The sequence below is a fragment of the Rattus rattus genome, chromosome 5, assembly GCF_011064425.1.
Source record: "Rattus rattus isolate New Zealand chromosome 5, Rrattus_CSIRO_v1, whole genome shotgun sequence".
NCBI classification, from domain to species: Eukaryota; Metazoa; Chordata; class Mammalia; order Rodentia; family Muridae; genus Rattus; species Rattus rattus.
Genome location: NC_046158.1, coordinates 122,718,515 through 122,736,104, shown reverse-complemented (window position 1 = coordinate 122,736,104; position 17,590 = coordinate 122,718,515). Strand labels below are relative to the sequence as shown.

At 39.4% G+C, this 17,590-nt stretch overlaps 1 non-coding gene across 1 annotated transcript; it reads left to right on the top strand.

Annotated features, from left to right (window-relative positions):
• Window positions 1-3,702: 3,702 nt before the first annotated feature.
• On the top strand, window positions 3,703-3,806 carry LOC116902469. Its single transcript, XR_004388087.1, has one exon. It is a non-coding gene; the product is annotated as a U6 spliceosomal RNA (small nuclear RNA).
• The last annotated feature ends 13,784 nt before the right edge of the window (window positions 3,807-17,590 follow it).

Sequence of the window (17,590 nt, the reverse complement as noted above, 5' to 3'; positions counted from 1 at the left end):
GGGCTATTAGCCACTTATCAATGAGTGCATACCATGTGTGTTTTTCTGTGATTGGGTTACCTCATTCAAGATGATATTTTCCAGTTCCCTCCATTTGCCTATGAATTTCATAAAGTCATTATTCTTGATAGCTGAGTAATATTCCATTGTGTAGATGTACCACATTTTCTGTATCCATTCCTCTGTTGAAGGGCATCTGGGTTCTTTCCAGCTTCTGGCTATTATAAATAAGGCTGCTATGAACATAGTGGAGCATGTGTCTTTGTTATATGTTGGAGCATCTTTTTGGTATATGCCCAAGAGAGGTATAGCTGGATCCTCAGGTAGTTCAATGTCCAATTTTCTGAGGAACCTCGAGATTGACTTCCAGAATGGTTGAACCAGTCTGCAATCCCACCAACAATGGAGGAGTGTTCCTCTTTCTCCACATCCTCGCCAGCATTTGCTGTCACCTAAGTTTTTGATCTTAGCCATTCTCACTGGTGTGAGGTGAAATCTCAGGGTTGTTTTGATTTGCATTTCCCTTATGACTAAAGATGTTGAACATTTCTTTAGGTGTTTCTCAGCCATTCGGCATTCCTCAGCTGTGAATTCTTTGTTTAGTTCTGAACCCCATTTTTAGTAGGGTTATTTGTCTCCCTGCGGTCTAACTTCTTGAGTTCTTTGTATCTTTTGGATATAAGCCCTCTATCAGTTGTAGGATTGGTAAAGATCTTTTCCCAATCTGTTGGTTGCCATTTTGTCCTAACCACAGTATCATTTGCCTTACAGAAGCTTTGCAGTTTTATGAGATCCCATGTCGATTCTTGATCTTAGAGCATAAGCCATTGGTGTTTTGTTCAGGAAATTTTCTCCGGTGCCCATGTGTTTGAGATGCTTCCCCACTTTTTCTTCTATTAGTTTGAGTGTATCTGGTTTAATGTGGAGGTCCTTGATCCACTTGGACTTAGGCTTTGTACAAAGTGATAAGCATGGATCAATCTGCATTCTTCTGCATGCTGCCCTCCAGTTGAACCAGCACCATTTGCTGAAAATGCTATCTTTTTTCCATTGGATGGTTTTGGCTTCTTTGTCAAAAATCAAGTTACCATAGGTGTGTGGGTTCATTTCTGGGTCTTCAATTCTATTCCACTGGTCTATCTGTCTGTCTCTGTACCAATGCCATGCGGTTTTTATCACTATTGCTCTGTAATACTCCCTGAGTTCAGGGATAGTGATTTCCCCCAGAAGTCCTTTTATTGCTGAGGATAGTTTTAGCTATCCTGGGTTTTTTGTTATTCCAGATGAATTTGCAAATTGTTCTGTCTAACTCTTTGAAGAATAGGGTTAGTATTTTGATGGGGATTGCATTGAATCTGTAGATCGATTTTGGGAAAATGGTCATTTTTACTATGTTAATCCTGCCAATCCATGAGCATGGGCGATGTTTCCATCTTCTGAAGTCTTCTTCAATTTCTTTCTTCAGAGGCTTGAAGTTCTTATCATACAGACCTTTCACTTGCTTGGTTAAAGTCACACCGAGGTATTTTATGTTATTTCGGACTATTATGAAGGGTGTCATTTCCCTAATTTCTTTCTCAGCTTGTTTCTCTTTTGTGTAGAGGAAGGCTACTGATTTATTTGAGTTAATTTTATATCCAGCCACTTTGCAGAAGATGTTTATCAGGTTTAGTAGTTCTCTGGTGGAACTTTTGGGATCACTTAAATATACTATCGTATCATCTGCAAATAGTGATATTTTGACTTCTTCTTTTCCGTTCTGTATTCCCTTGACCTCCTTTTGTTGTCTGATTGCTCTGGCTAGAACTTCAAGAACTATATTGAATAAGTAGGGAGAGAGTGGGCAGCCTTGTCTAGTCCCTGATTTTAGTGGAATTGCTTCAAATTTCTCTCCATTTAGTTTAATGTTAGCTACTGGTTTGTTGTATATGGCTTTTGCTATGTTTAGGTAAGGGCCTTGAATTCCTATTCTTTCCAGGACTTTTATCATGAACGGGTGATGAATTTTGTCAAATGCTTTCTCAGCATCTAATGAAATGATCATGTGGTCTTGTTCTTCCAGTTTGTTTATATAATGGATTACGTTTATGGTTTTCCATATATTAAACCATCCCTGCATGCCTGGGATGAAGCCTACTTGATCATAGTGGATGATTGTTTTGAGGTGCTCTTGGATTCGGTTTGCCAGAATTTTATTGAGTATCTTTGTGTTGCTATTCATAAGGGAAAATGGTCTGAAGTTCTCTTTCTTTGTTGGGTCTTTGTGTGGTTTAGGTATAAGAGTAATTGTGGCTTCATAGAAGGAATTTGGTAGTGCTCCATGTGTTTCAATTTTGTGGAATAGTTTGGATAGTATTGGTATGAGGTCTTCTATGAAGGTCTGATAGAATTCTGCACTGAACCCATCAGGACCTGGGCTCTTTTTGGTTGGGAGACCTTTAATGACTTCTTCTATTTCGTTAGGAGTTATGGGGTTGTTTAACTGGTTTATCTGTTCCTGATTTAACTTCAGTACCTGGTATCTGTCTAGGAAATTGTCCATTTCCTGCAGATTTTCAAGTTTTGTTGAATATAGGCTTTTGTAGTAGGATCTGATGATTTTTTTTAATTTACTCTGATTCTGTAGTTATGTCTCCCTTTTCATTTTTGATTTTGTTAATTTGGACACACTCTCTGTGTCCTCTCGTTAGTCTGGCTAAGGGTTTATCTATCTTGTTGATTTTCTCAAAGAACCAACTTTTGCTTCTGTTGATTCTTTATATGGTCCTTTTTGTTTCGACTTGGTTGACTTCAGCTCTGAGTTTGGTTATTTCCTGCCTTCTACTCCTCCTTGGTGTATTTCCTACTTTTTGTTCTAGAGCTTTTAGGTGTGCTGTCAAGCTGCTGATATATGCTCTCTCCTGTTTCTTTCTGCAGGCACTCAGCTATGTGTTTTCCTCTTAGCACAGCTCTCATTGTGTCCCATAAGTTTGGGTATGTTGTACCTTCATTTTCATTGAATTCTACGAAGTCTTTAATTTCTTTCTTTATCTCTTCTTTGACCAGGTTATCACTGAGTAGAGCATTGTTCAACTTCCATGTATATGTGGGCCTTCTTCCATTATTGTTATTGAAGACCAGCTTTAGCCCATGGTGGTCTGATAGCACGCATGGGATTATTTCTATCTTTCTGTACCTGTTGAGGCCTGTTTTATGACCAATTACCTGGTCAATTTTGGAGAAAGTACCATGAGGTGGTGAGAAGAATGTGTATCCTTTTGCTTTAGGATAGAATGTTAAGTCCATTTGGTTCATGACTTCTCTTAGTCTGTCTATGTCTCTGTTTAATTTCTGTTTCCATGATCTGTCCATTGATGAGAATGGGGTGTTGAAATCTCCTACTATTATTCTGTGAGGTGCAATGTGTGTTTTGAGCTTTAGTTAGGTTTCTTTTATGTATGTAGGTGCCCTTGTATTTGGAGCATAGATATTTAGGATTGAGAGTTCATCTTGGTGGATTTTTCCTTTGATGAATATGAAGTGTCCTTCTTTATCTTTTTTGATGACTTTTAGTTGAAAATCGATTTTATTCGATATTAGAATGGCTACTCCAGCTTGCTTCTTCCGCCCATTTGCTTGGAAAGTTGTTTTCTAGCCTTTCGCTCTGAGGTAGTGTCGGTCTTTGTCTCTGAGGTGTGTTTCCTGTAGGCAGCAGAATGCAGGGTCACTTTGGCAGCACATATATTAAAATTGGAATGATACAGAAAAGATTAGCATGGCCCCTGCGCAAGGATGACATGCAAATTCGTGAAGGAACAAAAGTTTTAAGGATGGTCTCAGCAATATGACTCAAGGCAAGTCTGAGCTACATTAAGCCCCGCCCTACAGAAAGAAGGAGGGAGAGAAAGGAGAAAGGCAAGAGAGAGAGGGGGGGAGGGGGAATTTGTTATATTGTAAATAATGTTCATGAACTAAAAAAATTTTTAAATAAAAAATTCCCTTAAAATAACTTTTACTGGTAAAACAAGATTATTTAAAAATAATTTGACTAGAGTTCTGATTAGAATACATACTCAAGGAAAATCAGACATTTTATTTTATAACCATGCTTGAGACACTATTTTTGCAAAATAACACTTGGTAAGGAAAGTGCATGTAAGCTTGACTTCCTCAGCCATGCTCTGTCTACTCGTGGGGCTTGGGTCTCCCTGCCCACTTAGGTAGTAGCTCACAGGGTTACTCCTTCAAATCACTCTGTCCTGCATTCAGTTCTGGATAAGAAAGCCTCTGGCTCGGCACTGGGATTTGATTAAGAGGATCAGCAAAACCCTGGATGCTTTCTTAAGTATTATCTCAACAATCCGAACCTCTGGAGTTTACTATATTGGGCTAGAAATCTTAGAAGGAGACATGTTCTCACAATATTTTTCAACATAATTTGTTTCTTGTTTTAGCCAAAAATAATGTAAAAGAGACATGTCAACAAAATTGAGGATTGCCCTTAGGTTAGAGGAGAAAAAGGGGGGAGGGATGGAAAGCTAAAGGTCTGAAAATTTACTGAGTTCCATTCTGATTTGTGTGGAAAGACAACAACAAAGACTCACGCACAGTGATGGACATGGTGGGCATTCATCCCTTATTTAATACATTACGCTGCGGTTCTTGGTCTGATAGGAGCCATCCATTCTGTTTTCTCTGCCTCTGGCTAAGTCCTCTCAACTAAACTGCCTCAACTGGCAATGGAAAGATAAGAGCTTGAAGAGGCCAGTCTATAATAAGAAACACAATAACAGGAAATAGGTGGTGGCCACACAAGCATTAAAAGATGCCTGAAGTGTGAACTTGGGGGAAACTCGAAAAGACAGCAATGACTGTGGCCAAAAAGAGTGTGGCTCTTTTACTGAGGAAAAAAAAGAATCTTGTACGAGTTTGAAGTACGTTGAAGTAAGTTTGTTTTTCCTCTGTTAGATAATGTTCATTTAATCTGCTATCCAGGAGACAGAGAAAATAAAAAGGGAAGAAAGAGAAAGATGGGTAGAGAGAAGGGAGAGCAAGAGGGAGGAGAAAGAGGCAAGAGAGGGAACGTAAAAGGGAGGGGAGAGGGAGGAGGAGAGGGAGAAAGGGAACAAGAGAGGGAGGGAGAGAAAGGGAGAAGGAGATTAAAACCAAAGCAAAAAAAAGGTGAGCAGCTGGACTAGAATTTGGGGTCTACTTCACACATCTGAAGATACTTCCACATTCCTAAATTATTTTAAATGATTAATTTATTAATACAAGAGATTCTTGGGGTTTTATAATTCTGAAAAAGTAACACCCAATTTAATTATCTTACACATATTTGATATAATTAAACACATGTCCAAAGTGGACTAGAATTTCAGGAAACCATGCCAGGCATGTTATCTAAATACCTAATTCCAGTCGACCCAGTATAAGATTGTAGTATACAGAGCATATATGAGAACAAGAAGAGTGTATGGACCAGAATCAGTCTCTGAGAATGTCGTTTTGTTGAAAATATGAATCACCAGGGGTTCGAGTGTAAAATTCATCTGGAAAAATACCATTTACCTTGTTGAAATCAGGCAACATCGCCTACCGTGACCACAGACTTACTCACTGGGTGCTTTCTGTTCTCTGGGTTGTTGTCTAAATCTAAAATCTATCCTCAAAAGAAACCTCGAATATCACAGAGCCATTCAAGACTTTAGATGTTATTTTATAAATAGAGCTCAGAGTCTTCTCAATAGAACAAAGTACTTAATATTCCAAAGAGGGAGAAGTCATGCGCTATCACTTCAGAATGAGACTAAAACAAAAAAACAAAACAAAAGAACCGGACTCAATGGGAAGGCTGGCGTTTGGACCTCTTAAAGCTCCAGTCACAGCACAGCTGGGTATGGGTGTTCCTTCTTCTCCCAGAAAGAAACAAAGAGAGTTCATTGAGAACTCTCAATGTGAAGAAATGTTCCTGCAGCTACCTGCTTTTTGTACTAGGAACAGCAGATAGAACATTATAAAAATCTCTTTACCATGAAAGATTTCTTCCCAGTCCTGGCACACATAGAACCCTGATCCTCAGTAAGGTTCCTGCTGTTTCATTATTTCAAATTCTGGCTGTTACCTCCCTCCTTTTAACAAATTAGTTCTTGGAGAGTTTTACATTATACTGATCACATTAAACCCCTTCCCCCAAAGTCCTCTGGGACCTACTCCATTCTCTATGCATCCAACTTTATGTTCTTTTTGTTTTGTTTTCAGAGGAGAGAAAAGTCATTTTACTTTGAAAATAAACTGCATTGACAATTATTACTTTACTTAAAAGCTAATTTTATTCCCTATTCATCTCTTACTCCAACCCCTCCTGTATACCTTCTTATGTTCCCCATGTCCTCTCAAATTGATGCCCTCTTTTTTATTTCATTATTATTATTATTATTATTATTATTATTACTATTGTATATATGCATAATATATAAATGCAAACTGCTGGGTCATTTTTTGTGGCTTGAGTGTATGTTCCCAGTGCTGACCATTTTCAACTGTCTAATCATGAAGGGAGTTTGTTCCTGAGAGAGATTAAGTCTCCCTTTCTCAATAGTCAATAGTTTTCAGCAGTTCATTATCTAGGGATGAGATTCACAAAGATTTCTCCTTTTCATATTAGATTACCTATTGGTGTTGTAATGATTTAGGTCTTATTTAAGCAGCCATGTTGTAGCTTTCCTGTCATTTTAAGAAGTCACAACCTCACAGCCAATTGTAGGTTTTATAATCATTTCACATCCTCTTTCCCAAGATTCTATAACCTATAGTTACAGAAATTGTGTTGTATCCATTCAGGGCTAGGGTTCCTTCAATAAGATGATATATGTACTATGGTTAGTTGTGTTTTTCCGTGTTATGGTTTAATCTAATAAAGAGAGCTTCTTTGATGAATGTGGGAATTAAATTTATCTGTAGGTATAAGAATAAATTTTAGAATACAGTTAGGAATGAAGCTGATCTAGTAAAATAGTGTTAATAGGTTTTCCTCTAAATCCATGACCTCATCTACTGAATGCAGTTGATTAGTTATTATGCCCCTCGTGTTGAGTGAATTTGGACAGCATAGGTTACAGCCAAGATACAAGTTCCACTTTTGTAACTTTAGGGATATATTGCAACATTGACCAGTGTTGTGTTTTATAAATATCACCTCTGGATAAGAATATTGATGGCTTCCTTTTCTTTTCAGATTATATAGCACTGGTGCTATGAAAGGTAGACCACAGGATAGAGATTTTCATGTTTGTTCCAGCTCAAATTTTCCAAGTCTTAAGTCGGAATTATGCAATGTCTCCCAGAATGGGAACTTACCTTTAAACTCTGAAAGGCAACCAAGGGCAGTTGCCTATATCATATTTGGAGTCACTTGAACTACCATGAGCAACAACTCAAAAGGATGTCACTCATGTCAGTCACTATGGTTTTCATGAGATTTTCTTTGGCTTTTGTGCACAGCATTTCCAGCCCATAAAGCCCAACTTATGAAAGTGGATATGCACACTATCAGAGGAGAGAAGTGATCATCACTTTTGAGTTCTTTTGAATCCCATGTGAGCTGAAAGTAATAGTGAAAAACTAAGATTAAAGAATATAAAGAAAAACATTGAAGAAAGTAAGACATTTCAGTGTAAGGCACCCCCATCAAAATGTTTAATTAACAGCAGTAACTAGGATTTGAGATGCTGGATAGTCCAGGCTTTCCTTATGCAAGATCATGCAATAGAATATGGTTGTGTGGTAAATATAATCTGTGCCACACATAAGAACAGATCAAGTCAGATTGTAGTAGCTGTCTGTCCAAGTCACAGTGGGAAATGAGGCAGCCGCTGTTTCCTGATTCTAACAGTTTTGGGATTCCCAGATAAAAAGATGTGTCATTACATCTTTGTGGTGTAGACAGAGGAGGGCATGACTCAGCCAAAGCAATCTTTGGACTTTCCCTTCACTGAATTGAAGAACCTCTGAGAAGACTTCCTGCATGCAAAACTTGGTGATCCTTACAACTGACATCATCTGCTCCTTTCTCTGAGCATCTGGAGTCATGTCCCTTCCCTAAGGAGACACCAACAGATAAAATCAAACATGCACCCTGGACCAAAGGGACATGAAAAAGAAGATGAAGGCAAAATGCTGGCACAATATTAAACAGATAAAACTCAAAAAATTACTTCCAGTACAGTTATGATCAAAGGTTGTGAGTAGAAATTCAGGATATTAGAAAAATGCAGTTTGAATGTTATCTCAAAATCATGAAACATTGAGTGTACATTGCTTAACTACTTTGCGTGGGTCATATCATTCCCTCATTTTGTCAAGTCTCTCTAGTATTTCAAGACTGCAAATTCAGATTCATAATATGTCAGAACAAGACCTGAGAAAACACTATTTAGATAGAAATAATTTTCTTAGCATTTCAGAATGCAGGGTGGTATCTCCAAACATTCTACCTGGACATTTGTCGTGCATGAACTGCTCAGAATGCCTGATGGCTTACCCGTTATTGACTGGATCATACTAAAGAATATACTTAGGTAGCAAAGGAAAGGGGAAGTTTTGCCAGCAGACAGCAAATAATGATGGTGGTTGCTAGAATTACTGAAGAAGGAGAAGTCCTCAATTGCTATGCACCTCAGTTACTGTCTGAAATATGTGAGGCAGAAATAGAAAGACTAAACTCTCAAAACCTCTACCCTCTAAAATTGTATGAATATTCAGATACAAAGTTATTATGAAACCAAGTAGGAGGTGGAAAATTGAATTTTCTTACCAAATAGGAAAATTCAGTTGGGTAGGGGGGATGATTGTAAAGAATGAGAGTTTCCTCCCTCAACTCTTAGCGCTAAATATTTGATGAAAGAAATGTTTCTTTACAAGAAACATTTGAGACTTTTCCCATGACAAATGTCCAATGACTTCCGTAAAGGCAGGAACTCAGTTAAGCCTGAATCATTCTAAGGTTATGTGTCAGGTTCTCTGGATTTTTCTACTCTGTACTCTTTTCTACTCCAACATGGCATTGTTCTCACCACCATAGATAGTTTCTCTGGAGTCATTCCTGCAGGCTCCTCCTCAATAGCTAATGATGATGTGGTGGCAACTAATAGGCTTCTCAGAAACACTACTTCCCTCTAAGTAACAGCAAAGATCTTAGGTCAAAGAAACCATTCCATTATGATAGGTACTGAAAGTGAGGTATTTGACCAGGACTTTTTACCCCTTCTCAAATCACATCAAAGGTGAAATAACCCTCACCATTCCAAATGTGAAATACTAATTCTGCCTGTCCCACTCATGAAAGTTTGCATCAATAATCCAGGTCCGTGCCAAGCCCACAAGCCAAGCTCTCACAGCATCTTCAGTCCCCAAGACATCATCCAGCTGCTGGAAATCATGCTTCTTTTCCCTATAGCATAAAGATTCAGTTCCAGCATCACTGTCAATGAATATTCAAACATTATGCAAATGAGAACAATTTATTCTGAGCTTTGCTCCTTCATCAAGAAACCATGACAACAACCACAAGAATTTTCCATAATTCTGCCTACAAAGTTCCCCAGAAATAGAGTGTCTAATAGGTTGAATTTCAGTGTGTAACATTAGAAAGATCAAGTCTTTCAAAAACCGCAAGGAGAAGAGAGTTGTGGAGCCTGGTGTTGCCAGGGCAAAACTCCAGACTCCCTGCAAGGCTCTACCCTGTGGTAATAGCTGTTCTCCCTTTCCATGTTGGCTAGGAACCACAAGACCTTTGCTGAACACATAGTGTTTACCGTCCCCTACCCCATTATTCATGATTGAAACTGCTCAAGAAGACAGGTGTGGGGAATAAAATATTATTGAATATAAAGTCAGGCTAGCCATTAAATTCCAAGCTAAATTTTTAAACCAGGGCATAAATCATTTAAACTTCATACAATTTCAGAGATTATCTTTTTTTTCCTCAAAAGAGAAAGAAAACACCTGGCACTTTATTTAGAGACTTCATAAGGAAAGAACCAAAGGAAATTATCTTTGACTGGCTGCAAGGATAAGTGCTTAATATATTTTAACTGTGGAATATAAGTATTTGTGTAAATCCTAAATGACAACTGCTCTTCTATCCCCACCATCTTTTAGCAGTCTCCTCTCTCTCTCTCTCTCTCTCTCTCTCTCTCTCTCTCTCTCTCTCTTTTCTCTCTCTCTCTCTTTCTCTCCTTCTTTTTCTCTCTCTCTCTCTCTTTGTCTCTGCTTCTTGATCTGTTTCCTCTCTTTATTTCTGCCTCTCCCTGTGTTTCCCTCTATCTCTCTGCATCTATTTTCCCTTTGTCTTCCTTCCCTCTCCCCCCATCACACTCTTTGTGTATTTATTTCACGTCTTTTCTTAATTTGGGAAGGTATCAAATAGAGTGTCTGAAGCTTATTTGATTTGTACTATCATGTACAAACCAAAAGAGAATCTCAGTTATGTTCAAACTGAGCACTAATAAAACATCCAGTTTCAAAGTCCCAGAGGACAGGTTTCCTGACCCTCAGTCCTGTCTCCACCTGTCTCCACCTTGTCAACATTACTTCAGTCTATTTTGTATTCCATGTATCAGCTCCTTGAACAGTACCAGACATGTAGCATTCTCAGTAACTACTTGTTGACTTACAGGGGAAAGAATGAATATTTGTTAAAAACAGAAATTCTGCTTAAGATTTCATATTTAAAAGAAAGTCTGCTTGATAAAAGAAAAAAAGAGAGAAAAAACAAGAAGGATCTAACAGTCTAATTTCGTTTTGCACCCTGAGGGATAAAGAGTATCAGAAACTCACTGTGTGTTCATCTATTCTGATCACCTGGTACTAGGTATTTTTCAGGAAGGCTTCTATACAGCCTGCTTTCTTTATCAACCATGCAATTAAGATACTGTTTCCTTTTTAATCCTGAAAAGGCTCTATTCTTTGGATGGGAAAAAAAAGAAAATACAAAGGAAAGAAAAAGAAAGGAAAGGAAAGGAAAGGAAAGGAAAGGAAAGGAAAGAAAGGAAAGGAAAGGAAAGGAAAGGAAAGGATTGCTCATAGATATTATTGAAGAGAAGTTTATTGTATATAAAAGAGACAGCATAGGCAGAAACAGAGACATCCGTGAGAGTCCAGAGTTGACATGACTAGAGTGAGCTGGGCCTTGTGGGGAGATGGGGAGGGAAAGGTAGGGGGGAGAGAGGGGAACTAGGTACAGCAGCCAGGAAGCCAAGGGCACAAAAAGGAAAGGAAACCAAAATATCTGAATTATAGAGAAGAGCCTCTGGGGGAAAGGCAGCCCGGCCCCCCAGCCCCTAGGCTGGAGAGTTCAGCCCAGAGGATGGGATATGCCAGCCATACCATGTAACAAGTAGGGACTTAATGGGTGCTGGAGAACCTGGAGGCCAGGTCCACTTCGAAATGTTAAATAGGCACTCCAGCAATTTGTCCTCGGTTTGAGACTTGACACTCTTTTTTTTTTCCATCTTCATAAACTTGAGTATTTCTTATTTACATTTCAATTGTTATTCTCTTTCCCAGTTTCCCAGCCAACATTCCCCTAGCCCCTCCCCCCCTTCTATATGGGTGTTCCCCTCCCCATCCTCCCCATTACCACCCTCCCCCAAACAATTCATATTCACAATCACAAGACCAAGGGCTTCCCCTTCCACTGGTGCTCTTACTAGGCTATTCATTGCTACCTATGAGGTTGGAGCCCAGGGTCATTCCATGTATAGTCTTTGGGTAGTGGCTTAGTCCTAGAAGCTCAGGTTGATTGGCATTGTTGTTCATATGGGGTCTCAAGCACCTTTAAGCTCTTTCAGTTTTTTCTAAGATTCCTTAAACGGGAGTCCCAATCTCAGTTCAGGGGATTGCTGCTGGCATTCGCCTCTGTATTTGCTGTATTCTGGCTGTGTCTCTCAGGAGCGATCTACATCCGGCTCCTGTCGGCCTGCACTTCTTTGCTTCATCCATCTTATCTAATTGGGTGGCTGTATATGTATGGGCCACATGTGGGGCAGGTTCCTTCAGCCTCTGTTCTAAACTTTGCCTCCCTATTCCCTCCCAAGGGTATTCTTGGTCCCCTTTTAAAGAAGGAGTGAAGCCTTCGCATTTTGGTCATCCTTCTTGAGTTTCATGTGTTCTGTGCATCTACGGTAATTCAAGCATTTGGGCTAACAGCCACTTATCAATGAGTGCATACCATGTGTGTTTTTCTGTGATTGGGTTACCTCACTCAGGATGATATTTTCCAGTTCCCTCCATTTGCCTATGAATTTCATAAAGTCATTATTCTTTTTTTTTCTTTTTTTTTATTATTATTAACTTGAGTATTTCTTATATACATTTCGAGTGTTATTCCCTTTCCCGGTTTCCGGGCAAACATCCCCCTCCCCCTTCCCCTTCCTTATGGGTGTTCCCCTCCCAAACCTCCCCCCCCTTGCGTCCCTCTCCCCAACAGTCTAGTTCACTGGGGGTTCAGTCTTAGCAGGACCCAGGGCTTCCCCTTCCACTGGTGCTCTTACTAGGATATTCATTGCTACCTATGAGGTCAGAGTCCAGGGTCAGTCCATGTATAGTCTTTGGGTAGTGGCTTAGTCCCTGGAAGCTCTGTTTGGTTGGCAGCTGTACATATGGGGTCTCGAGCTCCTTCAAGCTCTTCCAGTTCTTTCTCTGATTCCTTCAACGAGGGTCCTGTTCTCAGTTCAGTGGTTTCCTGCTGGCATACGCCTCTGTATTTGCTGTATTCTGGCTGTGTCTCTCAGGAGCGATATGCATTCACAGTTTGATCATCTGTCTTGAGTTTCATTTGTTCTAGGCATCTAGGGTAATTCAAGCATTTGGGCTAATAGCCACTTATCAATGAGTGCATACCATGTGTGTTTTTCTGTGATTGGGTTACCTCACTCAGGATGATATTTTCCAGTTCCAACCATTTGCCTACGAATTTCATAAAGTCATTGTTTTTGATAGCTGAGTAATATTCCATTGTGTAGATGTACCACATTTTTGTATCCATTCCTCTATTGAAGGGCATCTGGGTTCTTTCCAGCTTCTGGCTATTATAAATAAGGCTGCAATGAACATAGTGGAGCACGTGTCTTTTTTTATATGTTGGGGCATCTTTGGGTATATGCCCAGGAGGGTATAGCTGGATCCTCAGGCAGTTCAATGTCCAATTTTCTGAGGAACCTCCAGACTGATTTCCAGAATGGTTGTAGCAGTCTGCAACCCCACCAACAATGGAGGAGTGTTCCCCTTTCTCCACATCCTCGCCAGCATTTGCTGTCACCTGAGTTTTGATCTTAGCCATTCTCACTGGTGTGAGGTGAAATCTCAGGGTTGTTTTGATTTGCATTTCCCTTTATGACTAAAGATGTTGAACATTTCTTTAGGTGTTTCTCAGCCATTCGGCATTCCTCAGCTGTGAATTCTTTGTTTAGTTCTGAACCCCATTTTTTAGTAGGGTTATTTGTCTCCCTGCGGTCTAACTTCTTGAGTTCTTTGTATATTTTGGATATAAGCCCTCTATCTGTTGTAGGATTAGTAAAGATCTTTTCCCAATCTGTTGGTTGCCATTTTGTCCTAACCACAGTGTCCTTTGCCTTACAGAAGCTTTGCAGTTTTATGAGATCCCATTTGTCGATTCTTGATCTTAGAGCATATGCCATTGGTGTTTTGTTCAGGAAATTTTCTCCGGTGCCCATGTGTTTGAGATGCTTCCCCACTTTTTCTTCTATTAGTTTGAGTGTATCTGGATTGATGTGGAGGTCCTTGATCCACTTGGACTTAGGCTTTGTACAAAGTGATAAGCATGGATCAATCTGCATTCTTCTGCATGCTGCCCTCCAGTTGAACCAGCACCATTTGCTGAAAATGCTATCTTTTTTCCATTGGATGGTTTTGGCTTCTTTGTCAAAAATCAAGTTACCATAGGTGTGTGGGTTCATTTCTGGGTCTTCAATTCTATTCCACTGGTCTATCTGTCTGTCTCTGTACCAATGCCATGCGGTTTTTATCACTATTGCTCTGTAATACTCCCTGAGTTCAGGGATAGTGATTTCCCCCAGAAGTCCTTTTATTGCTGAGGATAGTTTTAGCTATCCTGGGTTTTTTGTTATTCCAGATGAATTTGCAAATTGTTCTGTCTAACTCTCTGAAGAATTGGATTGGTATTTTGACACTCTCGCCTTCATCTGCTACATTCTGACTCAAGCACTTTGCAGTGGAATTTGGTCTGTGGTGTGTTAAATGAATGAGTAACTATAGTAGCCGGGTATAGATTTTTAATATGTGACTGGTTGAGCAACATACCCGTGAGCCTTTAGTTTAACTGCAGCAAGTTCTGAAGCAACAATTTTGTATTTTGGCAGCTTCAGCTTGTTTTGTCTCTTAGGTCTGGAAATTGTAGGTATAATAGCCTACTCTTAAAACAGCCTGTAGGGACATTTCCATGTGTCTCAAACAGGAAGTCCCAGAGGACCAGGAAGCAGTGGACCCTGGAGAAATTTGTAGGTCAGGTTACATATTCCAGGAATTTAAACATATTGGTTTGCACCGAGAAGTAGAAGAAGGAGGAGGAGGAGGAGGAGGAGGAGGAGGAGGAGGAGGAGGAGGAGGAGGAGGAGGAGGAGGAGGAGGAGGAGGGAGGAGGAGGGAGAAGAAGAAGAAGAAGAAGAAGAAGAAGAAGAAGAAGAAGAAGAAGAAGAAGAAGAAGAAGACATTATTTATTTTTATCCTATGAAATCATGTTCAAGTGCTTTTCACTGGCATTTGGACTTCAGTTTGAAAACCATCTGCTGTGAACTCTCCATATTTCATCCTTGTATCCCATTTCAGTTTAGGTCACTCTTAACTTGATGATAAATTTGTATCAGATCATCTTAAGGCAAGTTAAATTGTGATAGTATATTATTATACAATTATCCTAAGCTACTGGCTGTCTGATGAATAGCTATAATGGACCTCTTTTCCTTCATTACACCCCATAATATTATCTCACAGTTATAATAACACCAGTGTAGTTACCAGTAAGCAGTGTAATGGCTAAGAGATCACATTAACTTGCAGAATAGTGAATTCCTTAAAACTTGAAATGTAGCATGCCTTTTCAATACTAGGTATTTCAAATATACTGGTATTTCTCTGTGAGCATAATATTTTTAAATAAAACTATTTAGTGATGATACAATTATTAGTTCTAAAGGGTTGGGGATTTAGCTCAGTGGTAGAGCGCTTGCCTAGCAAGAGCAAGGCCCTAGCAAGGCCCTGGGTTCGGTCCCCAGTTTTAAAAAAAAAAAAACAATTATTAGTCCTAAATAGTTATTTCTACAGTCCTTAAAATAAATGTCTATTATAGAGCTGAAATAATATAAAATAAAAATAATATAAAATATATATATTGATGTAGAAGGAGTGTATTCTGGTATTTTAGAATATAAGAAAACATATTAATTTCCAGGCTTGTACTTAAGCAATGTTTTCACTTATGAACTTCTGTTCATGGATTGTATATCTTGACTGAACAACGTTTGAAAAAAGAAAACACCACTTTGCATCTGGATTCAGTTTCCAGTGTAACGTAAACCTATATTCAAAGTAAACCTATATTGACCGCCCCAGTGACAAGTACTTAAAATTACATACTAAGGTTAGTACCTAACAGAGTCGCTCTTATCCTTGCCTTCCTTCCCTCTCTCCCTCTCCCTCCCTCCCTTCCTCCCCCACCCCTCTCTCCCTCTCTCTTCTCCCCCTCCCTCTCTTGATAATGTGGATGAGGTGACCGCTGTGTGCAGAAGGACTTTAAAGTAAATGGGCAATTTTGATAAAAGAAACAAGTTATCCAATTCTGATTCCAAAAATAGTAATAGATACATATAGGCAAGGAGTGGAATACTCCACAGGAAAATAATGATGTCAAAGAAGAATTACGGTAAAGCTAAAGAAATAGAATTAAAAGCAGTTTGCATAACTTTATCTGTGTGTGCGTGCGTGTGTGTGTGTGTGTGTGTGTGTATCTGTTTGTGTGTATGCATCTGTGTTTAATAAAGCTTATTTGAGTAATGTATCTCTTCATGATGAACACAATGAACAAAAAGATACAAAGGGACTCAGCTCAAACTAATGCAATGTGTCCATGACAAGTCAGTGCCTAACATTAGATTAAATGGAACTGGTCCCTAGACTTTCTAAACTCTGACAAGGACACCTTCCTTCAATACAGTTTAAGGTATAGATAAATAAAAATGAGATATAGAGGTAGAAATAGATATATTAGGGAATTTCATGCATAAATCCACCATTTCCACTTCTCCCTTATCTTCCTCCAATTGCTCTCCACACCCTTAATGTATGACTTCTTTTTTTTTAATTGTTCTATTTTTTATTTATTTTTAATTTTTTATTTAATCGTTTGTTACAGGCCAGACTTTATTCCCCTCCAAGTCCACTCTCTGACTGTTCCACATCCCATACCTCCTCCCCCACTCTTGTCTCCACAACGATGACCGCACATTCCCACCCCTACCCCACCAGGTCTTCCAACTCCCTGGGGCCTCCAGTCTCTTGAGGGTTAGGTGCATCTTCTCTGACTGAGCCCAGACCTGGCAGTATGTTTTGGGGTCTTCATATGGTGTATGATACCTGGTTGGTGGCTCAGTGTCTGAAAGATCTTGGGGGTCCAGGTTAGTTGAGACTGCTGGTCTTCTTATAAGGTCACCTTCCTCCTCAGCTTCTTCCGGCCTTTCCTTAATTCAACCACAGGGGTCAGCAGCTTCTGATATGACCCCTTCTTTAGTTACTGTTTTATTCAATTTAATTCAGGAATCTCAGCCAGAATAATCAAGCAAGAGATAGAAAGAAAAGGTGTCCAAGTTGGAAGGTAGAAGTCCAAGTGCCATGATTGCAGATGCTGTGATTGTGTGATTAGAGATCGAAAATATCCTCTAGAAGTAGTAAGGCTATTGAGTTTGCACTGTACAGTCACTATATGATGTTCATCAGATTGACTATACGCAAATAGCAAATTACCTCATATGGAAAGGAATTTAACTAAACAGGTAAGACTTATCTACAATGAAAACTGAAAATAATGATGTAAAAAATAGAATAAATGAACAGAGCACAGAGACCCCAATGGAAGAGTTAAAGAAAGGACTGAGGGAGCTGAAGGTTTTGCAATCCCATAGGAAGAACAACACTATCAACCAACCAGATCCCCAGAGCTCCCAGGGACTAAATCAACAACCAAAGTGTACACATGGAGGGACCCTTGGCTCCAGCCACATATGTAACAGAGGATGGCATTATTTGGCATCAATGGGAAGAGAAGCCATTGATTTTGTGAAGGTTCCTTTCCCCAGTGTAGGGGAATGCCAAGGCAGTGAGGTGGGAGTGGATAGGACAGGGAGCATGCTCATAGAAGCAGGGGGAGTGGGGAAGGGAGGGGAGTACCATGAGAGAAGATAACATTTAAAATCTAAATACTTAAAATACCCAATTTTAAAAAAGGAAAAGGTAAAATAAAACACTACAAATTAGAAAAGCACACTATAGTCATGCCTTGTAAAATTATCATTGTTAA